The sequence below is a fragment of the Lactuca virosa genome, chromosome 5, assembly GCF_052849685.1.
Source record: "Lactuca virosa cultivar CGN04683 chromosome 5, Lactuca_virosa_CGN04683_v6, whole genome shotgun sequence".
In the NCBI taxonomy this organism is placed as follows: Eukaryota; Viridiplantae; Streptophyta; class Magnoliopsida; order Asterales; family Asteraceae; genus Lactuca; species Lactuca virosa.
The window spans coordinates 296,701,225-296,713,271 of NC_136430.1; the positions used below are offsets into that span (position 1 = coordinate 296,701,225).

The following is a 12,047-nucleotide window of genomic DNA, read 5'->3' on the forward strand; positions in this document are numbered from 1 at the left end:
TGGAGATTTCTCGTGGTAGGGAGTATAATTATGAACGAAAGAAACCATCTGATTGTTTTTTCTTTGTTGCTTCTTTCTTCAGTTTCCTTGCAGTTCTTTCATTTTCTAAATCCAAAGCTACAGATGTACCTGTACAAAAAATTATGGGCATATAACTATTAGAAAGCACCGTGTTCCCGGGAACGGTGCCAATTTGTTAACACGTTGTTGTGGGCGTATTAAACAAATAAACTTTCACTGGTGGTTGCACTAAAAATATAACACAGGGAAGCAGGGTCGAATACTTAGGGACACAGCCTAACGGTCAATGCCTTTTCGCACCAGGAACATTCTAGTCAATAAAAAAAGAAATTATAAACGGGCGTCTTTTTTTAAATTAAACTAAAAACTAAAAATTGCAGTGAAAATAAGCTAAACGAAAAATCAATATTAAAAATGATTTCACTTCTGTTGCGACTTTCCTAATCTGGCAATCAGCCCAGATCTAGTTATTCAAAATGTGTTCTATCTAAGCTGGTACTGAGAAAAACTAACAAGCTCTTGTATAATCTCTTTTACCTCGTTAAATTAACCAAAATAAGCTCTTTAGTTTACCCTAACTTTTTACTGTCTAATTAAACAAGCTCTTAATTAAGATCAGAAAAGTTACATTAAGATCTGTGTAAAATTCACAGCAATACCCAATACTTCTCACAAGCTTGGAAGCGTAAAGATATGATATTTCAGTTTATACCAGAGTTAAATCCCTAACACGGAAACAATCTGATACTTTTTACTTATTACCAATTGGCAAGAACAATTACAAATTCTATTAACAGATTAACTGGAATGATAAAACCCTAGCTAGGTGATCAATCTAACAAGAATTAAAAATCAAACGTTCATTAAGCTAAAAATGAAAAATGTAGATAGAAACACAAGTCAAAAAAACAGATTTGATAACTGATCATATGAAAAGTACTAGTCTTTTGTAAAACTGAAAACTAGGGTTTTTGCCAGACATGGCTAAAAACGAATCTAAACTAACAAAAAGATAAAATAATTGATTAATCTTGCTAAGCTAAATGTAGGAGATGATCCTCAGCGTCCAGATCTTCAGAAAATCGTCCCACCTCCCATCTGATCACATAGGCGTCCTATATATACAAGTCAGAGTCTTTGGGAGCAAGAAACCCAAAAATTCGATAAATTTTTGGGTCACACGATCAAATTTTTTGAGTTCTGGTCGAAGTTTTCATTTTTCTAATTTTCGGACTTTCTAAACTGCGAAATGTTTATTTGGTCGATTTTTTGAAACAATTTGATCGAAGTTGGCAAAATTCGATCTAACTTTTGCATTTTCTCCTTTTTTCACAAACACGAAAGTCATCCGAAAATTTATCTAGTTTTCGGAACATTTTCAATCTCGTTAATAAAAAATACGAGTCGTGAGATATGGTCAAAATACTGACAGGGGGTCAAAGTTGCCATCAACATTCTTTTGGCTTTAGAATGTAGCAATCTATCTTCGTATGATCAATTCGATCAAATATTTCTTGACCAAAACATCTTCCAAGCATTCCTCAACATCCTTCATAAGTTCCAAGCTCCAATTAACTCCAATTCTCCATCAAACGCATCCAAAGCTGCTCCCAAAGTACTGCACCACTCAAATTATCTAAAATTGACAAAAAAAAACATGAGTAGTACGGGAATTCTAACAAATGACATGAGATGAACTTTATTTAAACTAATTAAATGTAAATGTACAAATTATGGTGCTAAATGCTAATAAAAACTACCCTAAAAGATGCATAAAATTACATCTATCATATACTATGATTTAATTGAATAAATAAAAATGATTGTAACGGCCTTAAGAACCAAATGTGTAATTTTTTCCTAACCATATTGATTATCCATGTAACATTGTGAAACTTAGACCTAAAATGCATAACAGTACTAGCCATAAGGATCAAATTCTTGAAGGTTCTTTATGTTAAAGAAAGTTATATACCGGTATGAGAAAAAAAGTTAATGGTGTTTAAATAGGACTTCGAAAAAACTTATGACTCTATTAGATTGCGTTATTTAGATGATATTCTTTACCCATGGTGTTTTATAAAAAAAATAGATAAAATGGATATATGCATGTTCGAATTAGGCTACGACTTCTACTCTATCAATGGTTTGCCAAATTTCTTAATTTTCTTTTAGAATTGGGTTATGTCGGAGTGATATTTTTTCGCCGGTTTCTGTTTGATTTGGCAAAAAACGGTTGTGTGTCACTATTTTTCATGTGATTTTCATGGGGCGAAATTAGGTATTGGGACTTTTTATTTCTCATTATTTTTTTTTATGATGTGATATTTTTAGTTGTGAATGGCCACAATATAATTTGAAGAAGGGATAATGACTTAAAAGGGTAATATACTTTTTTATTTGTATACAGTTGGTCACTGAGTTTTTTTTTCCAGATTTAACCCTACAACTTGTTAAACTGTACAAATTCAGTCCTTATGACCGGCTACTCCAGGTTAGCCAGGAAAAAGGACTTAATAGGGCAGTATATTTCTCACTTTGTACACATTTAGTCCTTAATATTTTTTTGTTGCAAAATAAGTCTTTTTTGTTTTTAAACTCATTTAGTACTTATGATTGATTTCTTTAAGTTTCTCTCACGACATTTTACATTGGACAATAATTAATGATGTGTTTGGGGTTGTTGATGCTTATGTTCATTGTGATCTCGACTGTTTGGTTGCTTAGGTCATGTGGTTTGGCTTAGGTCTTGTGTTCTGAATGTTGTAACTTGTTCATATGATATCGGATTTAAACGATCTTTATATCCACTTGTTCGTTTTTTTTAGTCTACTACAACTTTCGTTAAGATTACTCCCGTTAAAATATAATATATTTTAGTTACGATTTTATAAAAAAAACATTCATACATGCATTCATTAAAAACGCATCGTAATTAAAAATATATTACTTTTTAACGGGAGTAATCTAATCGTTAGTTGTAGTAGACTAAAGTACGAACGTATAGATATAAAGATTGTTAAAATCCGAGATCGTATGAAGAAGTTACGACGTTCAGAACCCAAGACATAAGCCAAACCACAAGACCTAAGCAACCAAGCAAACAACAGGCTGCGATGGACATAAGCATCAACAACCTCAAATATTTCATTAATGATTGTTCCACGTAAGATACCATGAGAAAACTCTAAAGAAATCAGTCATATGTACTATTGTATACAAAAACAAAAAGGACTTATTTTGCAACAAAAAAAATATGAAGGACTAAATGTTTAAAAAAATATGAAGGACTAGATACGTACAAAGTGAGAAATATATTACCATATTAAGTCTTTTTTCTTGGTTAACCTGGAGTAGTCGGTCATAAGGACTGAATATGTTCAGTTTAACAAGTTGAAGGGGTAAATGTGGACAAAAAAAATCTTAGTGACCAAATGTGTACAAATCAAAAAATATATTACCCTTTTAAGTCATTATCCCTTTGACGAATTTTGTGTGTATTTTATAGTGCTTTAATTAACTTTGGGGTTACAAATTAATTTGTAAAAGAGCCGTTTGTCAGGGATAGTCGTATTGTAACGCCCAGAGCTTGAGGTACATTATTCATAATTAAATTATCATTTTTGAGGATTTCCACGACATGGTGGAGGCACCACCACGACGTGGCGAGGCGATAAGGGTTCGCTTGTTTCATTTAAGCCATCACAGTGTGGCAGTATTGGCCACGGCGTGGTGGACGGCTGATGTGAAAACCCTATTTTTTTGGTTTGGTCCCTATTTAAAGGAATGAGGAGGCTAGGGATTGCTCATCCTCAGCCTCCATCAGCACCTCAATCCCTAAAGAAAACCCTAATCACTTTCCTCCATTATTGAGCTAGTTTTGTTGTTCCTTGAAGCTAAAAAGGGAAGAAGGAGGACGAAGGAAGCAAATATCAAGCAAGCAAGTCCTCATTCTTCACCTTAGCACTCTTCTGGATCTTTGTAAGTGTCCAAAACTCAATTTTTATCATGATAGGTTGCTAGATCTTGATTTTATCCCGATAACTTCTTGTTTTTCCTTGTTGGGATGGTTACATCTCTTAAAGTTTGCAACCTTATGAATATCTGGGGCATTTGGTGTAATTTGTGCCTTAGATCTGGAGTTTGATTAGGATTTCAATCCATGCATGAGACTTAGGTCATAAACCCTCATTTCGACCTAATATGTGTTCAATACATACATTGGACATGCATGTCTATAAAGCACCAACTTTTAGGTTAGTTTTGGTGCTAGAATCACTTCTAGAAAGGATAGACTTCATACTTTATGGAATAAGTACTTATTGGTTAAGATCTTGCATTGTTAAGCCTTTTGGGACTTAGGGATTTGGGTTTTGGACCTTTTGGATGGTCCTAATGGATAAAATTAGAAACTTTATCCTTCTAGATCACATTTTTGACCATATCTGAGCTTTGGAGCTCTTGGAATCAAAGAAAACAGCTTCATGCATTAAGCTGTTGGAACCCCCAGCTACCATGGCGTGGTCCTAGGTCACCACGGCGTGACGACTGATATTTACCCGACCACCACAACACGGCCATGGAAGACAACGTCGTCGTGGTCGGCTGTAGTCAACATTGACTGTTGACTTTAAACTTTGACCTTGAGGGTTGACTTTATATGTGTGGATTTTTGTTTAGCTATTAATGTCCTAATAGGTAGATTAAGGTTTTTCGTTGTGTGATTATCTACGTGGCGTTTAGCACCCGTTGTGGGATTTTGAGGGCGTGCTGACTTTTGAGCTGCTGTGCGAGGTGAGTTTGCTCACTCTACTGTAGGACGCTAGGGATTGTATGTCCTTGTAGTCTTTGTGACTCCAGTTGTATGCATTGTATGCATGTGTGCATGTTTGCTATATATATGGGGTGATATAGACCCGGGTGTAAAATAGACTCGGTACAGCTTTATGCTGACATATGAGTTGAAATAGACTCGGGGGTGAAATAGACCCAGTGGTGAAATACACCCGGTACAACCTTGTGTTGACATACGAGGTGAAATAGAATTGTGGGTGAAATAGACCCGGTACAGCCTTGTGCTGACATATGAGTTGAAATAGACCCGGTACAGCCTTGAGCTGACATATATGTATAGTATGCGGTATATTGGGGAACTCACTAAGCTTTGTGCTTACGGTTTTCAGTTTATGTTCAGGTACTTCCGGTTCGAAGGGGAAGAGCTCGGGATGATCGCATTGCACACAACACGATTTTCTGCTTTATTGACTATGATTTACTTTTGGTATGTTTATGGATACTCTCTGAATACCTTATGGTTTTGACAAACAGGTTTTGCTGATGGTTTATTTAATATAAAAACAAAAAAATTTGGTTTTGAGTTTTGGGACGTTACACGTATCGAGTGAAGGAAATGAATATATGGAAAATCTAATTGGCATTAAAGTCGGTTCTAATATTTTGAGTGTGGATAACTAGAAACTATTATAGACAAGTTCACATAAACAAATTCAAGTCGGTTCCAGATTTTATTTTCTGATATGTGGTTCATACTTGGTTTGAAGTTGATAACAGTGAGATTGTTTTTTTATGGTTTGTTGTCTTTCATTTGATACTTTGGTTTGATGTTAGCTTGGTATTTTATGTTTTTATTTTTCTAATTTGTGGTTCATACTTGGTATTTATGATGTTTAGATTTGATAATAGTGGGGTTGTTTTTTTTTTTGGTTTGTTGTCGTGCAGAAAGCCTAAGTATATGTCGTACGTATAATGATGATTTGTATATTGTAACATTCTGTTTAAAAAAAATAAAAAAAAATAAATAAGTAAATAGGTAAATAAATAAATAATAAGCATTAAAAACCAGAGATGTATTTTATAATTTATTTTATTTTAGCCCTAAATTCGTAATAATTTATCTGTGTTAGTCGTATGGAGGTAAATGATATAATTTCCAGAATTTGGGGTCTATATTGTAAGATTAGGACTTGAAATGTAAAGGCATTCGTGGAGCAAGGGTTGTTTGGTAATTATTGGACATAGATTGAAAATGATTTGTGGAGGTAGGGACCAATCTCGTAAAAGTGCATCCCAATTTGGTTGAACACGGGACTTGAACCCGGTGGCCCTTCTGTAACACCCCGAATTCAGAAGACCTAGAAAGGAAAGGAAAACCTCAAAAATCAAAAGGCGAATCGTCGAGTAGGTGGGGTGACTCGACGAGTAGGAGCGCGTTCCGGGTCGCGGGTTAAGTGTCACACCCCCAAACCAGAATGGCGGAAACATTCGGGGCGGATGACTTCACGTAGTATCATAACAGTTGAATATTGTAAAGAAAGTAAACACAACCATCATAAATATAATAAAAACTTACATTGTTGCGTATAATACATGTTTCAAAAGAATATTACAAAGATGATGATTTAAAATGTTTTGATAATAGACGCCTTAGCGTTCCTTCTCCAAAAGCTGATGGTTACCTGTATTACTGATTCCCTGAGAAATACAAGTAGTTTTGAAAAAAATGTCAACAATTAAGTTGGTGAGTTCATAAGCGTTTTTGTATTGAAATTTGTATGTCCTTTAGTAAAAATAACTGAACGTGTTTTCCAGAAAATCCAATATTTTCTACATATAGTTTGAAAAAGATTCCAAAGGCTGGAGTACAATGGTGTCTTTCGTGCTCGAATAGTGATAGTGTATTTATACTCAAATAATGTATTTACTGAATGTATCAAAAGTCTCGTAAATCAAACTTATTTTAATACTACCGTGTGAGTTTTATAACCATGCTATTGACCCAAACTGCCTGTAACAACGTTCTTCAGGCGTTGTAGTGTTATGACATTTGTCACCCCACCCCTGCCGGTCTAACTGTAGCTAACAGTTTAGGTGCGGGATTGTCAATCCTGTATAGATCTATACACAAGTATCACGCTCTCCCTCCAAGAGATTATGGTTTATGATACAGGACTTGAAATACGTACTTGAGAGTACGTTGAAGCTGAATGTCTCACAACTCTTAGTATTTAATAGATTTACGAAAAGAAAAGTCTATATTTCGTGTAGATGAAAGTATTTCATTTTCACAATGTTTACGTAAAGATGTAATGAATAACCCGCAAACTATACCCATTATAGTTTTTCCGAAAGTGTGTTCCATTTGGCGATAAAAACTCGATGTAATACTAACTTTGCATGTAAAGTATAACGTTGATATCAAAGTTATTTTAACATTTATAAAAATGTAGCTGATGTTCTCACCTGGAAAGTGTGATGATTCGAAGAAAACGAGATTTTTCCTCGGGCGGCACCTCGACCGGAAAGTGGTGAGATTCTCGGGAATCTCGGGGCTTCCCACCTTCGTCGGGGCTGAGGTATGAAACCTGGAAGTTGGGATCGTCTCGGGATGCTAAATATGGAGTAAGAATGAGAGAGAAGGAGGAAATGGGCAAGGAAAGTCGGAGGTCTCGCATCCTATTTATAGGTGAGGAACACTGCCCTCGTACGTTGGGCGTACTCCGAAGTACGCGGGGCGTACCTTGTACGCAGGGCGTACGTCAGCGATGATGTCACGGTCTCCGGTCTTCGGATGGGATGGCAGTAGAGTGGTAGGGGCGACGTGGCCGATCCGAGGCCCTCCATTCAGTACGCCGGGCATACTCCGAAGTACGCTGGGCGTACTCCTTCGGATAAGCTTCGTAATGCGTGCCAAAAACTTCAAAAATGCGTAACTTTCGCATACGAGATCCGTTTTTGACGTTCTTTATATCCACGCGAAGGTGAGAAAATACTCTACAACTTTTATTTAGACTTCGTCGGCAAATTTTGACTTTATTTTTAATTGTATTTTATTTAATAGGCCGGGACACGATAATTCCGTTAAAAATCCATAACTTCTTTATCCGACGTTCGTTTTCGTCTGTCTTCTTACCATTGTGCTACTATTGTAGAGACCTTGAACTCTCGTTTTGGTTGCGTCGGCTAAAAATCGCTCGATCTTTATTCCGAATTTTTAGCTGTCTACCGCTGTTCTGAAACTTAGAAAAATCATAACTTCCTCATACGAAGTCAGATTTGGGCGTTCTTTTTATGTATGCTCACGGTTTAACGAAATCTACGACTTTCGTTTAGATACCTAAGGCTAAAAAGTATTTTATCGAAGTTTCACTTTTTACGTTTAGCAGTGTTTTACCGGGTGTGTCGTGGATTTTCGATTGGTCATAACTTCTTCGTTATAACTCGGATTTGAGTGTTCTTTATGTTTTTGGAAACCTTGGCATGATATCTAACACTTTGAGTATCCCAATTTAGATTTTTGAACACTTCATTTTTTATGCTATTTTCGTTGATTCCAAACAGTTTATTACATTTGACTTTTTGAATGTTACATTGACTTAAAAATATCGGGTTGTTACATCATCCCACTGTTAGAGGGAATTTCGTCCCAAAATTTAATCTAAGACAGAGTTTATGGATTAGGAAAAAGATGTGGGTACTTTTGTCTCATCTGATCCTCGCATTCCCAGGTGTATTCAGGTCCTCGCTTGGCGTTCCAACGGACCTTCACAATGGGTATGCGGCTTTGTTTAGTCCTTTTAATTTCCCGATCCATGATCTCTACTGGTTCTTCTACGAATTGGAGATTCTCGTTGATTTCAATTTCGTCCAGAGGGATAATGAGGGTCTCATCGGACAAGCACTTCTTTAGGTTTGATACGTGAAAGGTAGGGTGCACATTATTGAGTTCCTTTTGATTGAGGATGTGTTGAAGGCTTTTATGATCGGTGAAGATTGTACATTTCGTGCCGTAAAGATAGTGCCTCCAGATCTTTAGAGCGAAAACGACGGATCCTAGTTCGAGATCGTGCGTGGCGTAGTTTACCTCGTGCGTCTTCAGTTGTCTTGAGGCGTAGGCGATGACCTTCCTTCGCTGCATTAGGACACATCCAAGTCCCTGATTTGACGCATCACAGTAGACCACAAAGTCTTTTGTTCCTTCTGGCAAGGATAATATAGGTGCGTTGCACAGAGCTCGCTTCAGTGTTTGGAACGCAGTGTCTTGTTTTTCTCCACAATTGAAGGTTACTCCCTTCTGAGTCAGGGTGGTAAGTGGTTTAGCAATCTTCGAAAAGTTTTGTATGAACCTTCGGTAGTACCCAGCAAGGCCCAAGAATTGCCGGATTTCCGTTGGAGTCCTTGGAGTTGTCCAGTTCTCGATTGCCTTGATTTTGGAAGGGTCCACGTGTGTCCCCTCCTTGCTGACCACGTGACCTAGGAAATCTACTTTCCTAATCCAAAATTCGCACTTTGAAAATTTTGCGTATAGCTTCTCTGTCCTTAATGTTTCCAAGACCTGTCGGAGGTGTTGGCTATGTTCCTCCTTGCTCCTTAAATAGATGAGTATATCATCTATGAACACGATCACAAATTTATCCAGGAAAGGACGACATACTCGGTTCATCAAGTCCATGAACACCGCCGGTGCATTTGTCAATCCAAAGGGCATTACTACAAACTCGTAGTGACCATAGCGAGTTCGGAATGCCGTTTTGGGAATGTCTCCTTCCAAGACTCGCAGCTGGTGATACCCAGATCTTAAATCGATCTTTGAGAAGTAGCTCGCTCCTTGTAGTTGGTCGAACAGATCGTCTATGCGCGGTAAGGGATATCGGTTCTTGATCGTGAGTTTGTTCAGTTCCCGGTAATCGATTCACATGCGGAACGATCCGTCCTTCTTCTTTACGAACAGGACCGGTGCTCCCCATGGTGAGAAGCTTGGTCTAATGAATCCTTTGCTTAGAAGTTCGTTCAGTTGGCTAGATAATTCTTGAATTTCTGCTGGTGCTAGACGGTACGACGATTTTGCTACTGGGGTAGCTCCGGGAATCAAGTCGATCTTGAACTCGACTTGACGTTCTGGTGGGACTCCTGGAAGATCTTCAGGGAAAATGTCAGGGAAATTGCAGACTTCCGGAATGTCTTTAATGTCTTTCACTTCTCGTTTCTTGTCTATCACGTGGGCTAGAAAGGCACGATATTCTTTTCGAAGGTATTTTAGGGCTTTGACGCAAGAGATGATTTGTAAATTTGTACTGGGTTTGTCCCCATAAATGATAAGAGTTTTGCCGCATGGCAGATTGAGACGAACGACCCTTTCGTGACAAAGTATATCGGCATGGTGAAGGCTTAACCAGTCCATACCGATGATGACATCAAAACTTCTTATAGTAATTGGCATAAGATCGATTTGGAACGAGTGTTCGTTTAAATTTAACGTACATCCTATGTACATATCGTTTGCGCTTTCCGTTTTACCGTTTTCCATTTCTACTGTGAATATTTTATTGAGTGCTTGGGGTTTTTGATTAAGTAAATGTTTGAATTTATGACTCACGAAACTTCTCTCCGCACCACATTCAAAGAGTATGCATGGATAAATGTTGTTGAGGAGAAACGTACCCGTAACCACCGTGGGATCGGCTATTGCCTCGTTCTGCCCTATTGCCAGCACTCTTCCTACACCGCCAGCATTCTTTGCCTTAGGGCAATCCCTCTTGAAGTCCCCAGTTTCCCCACACCCATAAGATGCCTGGCTTACTCCAGTACCAGGAACTTGGGTGATTGGGCGCGCTGGTGCCTTACAGAAACGGGCAGTGTGCCCTTTCCTGTCGCAGTTTTTACAGTGCATCTCCCGGCAATTACCGTGGTGAGGGTAATTGCATTTGTTGCACTTTGGTAGGTTCCCAGCATATTGTTTTGTCGGCGCAGGGGTAGCGGGAACAGCAGTGGGGGCAGTAGCGGCATGGACCGCCACTATTTGTTTCTTTGAAGGTTCTTGCGAAGTTTGACCTTTCCTCTTGTTCCAAAACTTCTTCTTCTTGTTGTTGTTGGTATTGCGGTCATTGTTGTTGCTTCCTTTGGTTGGTTCCGGGACGACGGTCGTGACACTTTGGCAGACCCCATGATCAACCAGACATTGTGCCAGTTCTTTGGCGCTGTCGAACGTCGTGGGTTTGGAAGCTAGCACACTTCCTCGAAGCTGGGGCGACAACCCCCAGATATACCTTTCCACCTTTTGGCTTTCCAGAATCATCATTCCTGGGCAAAGTATTGTCAAATCACTGAACCTATTCGTATAGCTTGTGATGTCCGTGATGGGTTTTGAGCATTCTAACACTTCCTAAGTGTACATGCAACCCTAATAACCTTGGATCTATGTTTGTCTAATAATCATGCAAAGTTGAATTCCAAGGTTATATTCCTATCTAGCATACATGGGGAACATTTTTAACTTGAATGAAAGATAGAATAACTTACCTTGTTGTTGATTATGATCCTTGAAACCTTGTGAGCCTAGCACCCCAAGTGTGATGCCTCAAATGCTTCACACAACACCAAATGCAAAGGAGTAAACTTTGAGAGAATCTTACACTTGCAAAATCGGCTCTAGCCCTCTTGTTTCTTAGTGTCCCGATTTTGGTGGAGAATGGGTTTCTTATATAGTGTTGACACATCTAGGGTTACACCATGTAAACCCTAATGTGTCATGACTCTTCATTTCCATGACCCATGGGTTTGTAACTCCCATGGAGCATCCTATGGGTGGAACCCAACTTGATAATCCATGGAGCCTCTTAGCCCACTATATAAGATATGGAAGATTTACATAATCTACCCATATATTTAATTAGTTATCTTTTGATCACTTAATTAATTCTAAATTAATTCTTGATCAAACTAATTAAATAATATTATTAATATATTAGAACTTATAATATATTAATAAACCATAAGTGTTATTTCTCTCATTTTAGTTTATCCAATTGCATGGTGCCATGCAACCTAAATGGACCATGCCGGGTCGGGTCAAGTACATACCAGAAATAGTTATGGACTTAGACACCTTATCCAACAGTCTCCCACTTGGATAAGTCTAATAACTATAACTGCAATACTTCAGGAACCGATCGGCAATCGTAGCTCTTTCAAGGTCTCTCGGAACTGAGAAGATGATGATACGCCATTTA

General features: G+C 38.0%; 1 long non-coding RNA gene across 1 annotated transcript; it reads right to left on the bottom strand.

Moving 5' to 3' along the window:
• Nucleotides 1-911: 911 nt before the first annotated feature.
• Nucleotides 912-1,986, bottom strand: LOC145117020 (uncharacterized). The gene is made up of 2 exons (XR_013712430.1): nucleotides 1,452-1,986; nucleotides 912-1,136 (listed from the first exon to the last, which is right to left on the bottom strand). It is a non-coding gene; the product is annotated as an uncharacterized LOC145117020 (long non-coding RNA).
• Between the last annotated feature and the right edge of the window lie 10,061 nt (nucleotides 1,987-12,047).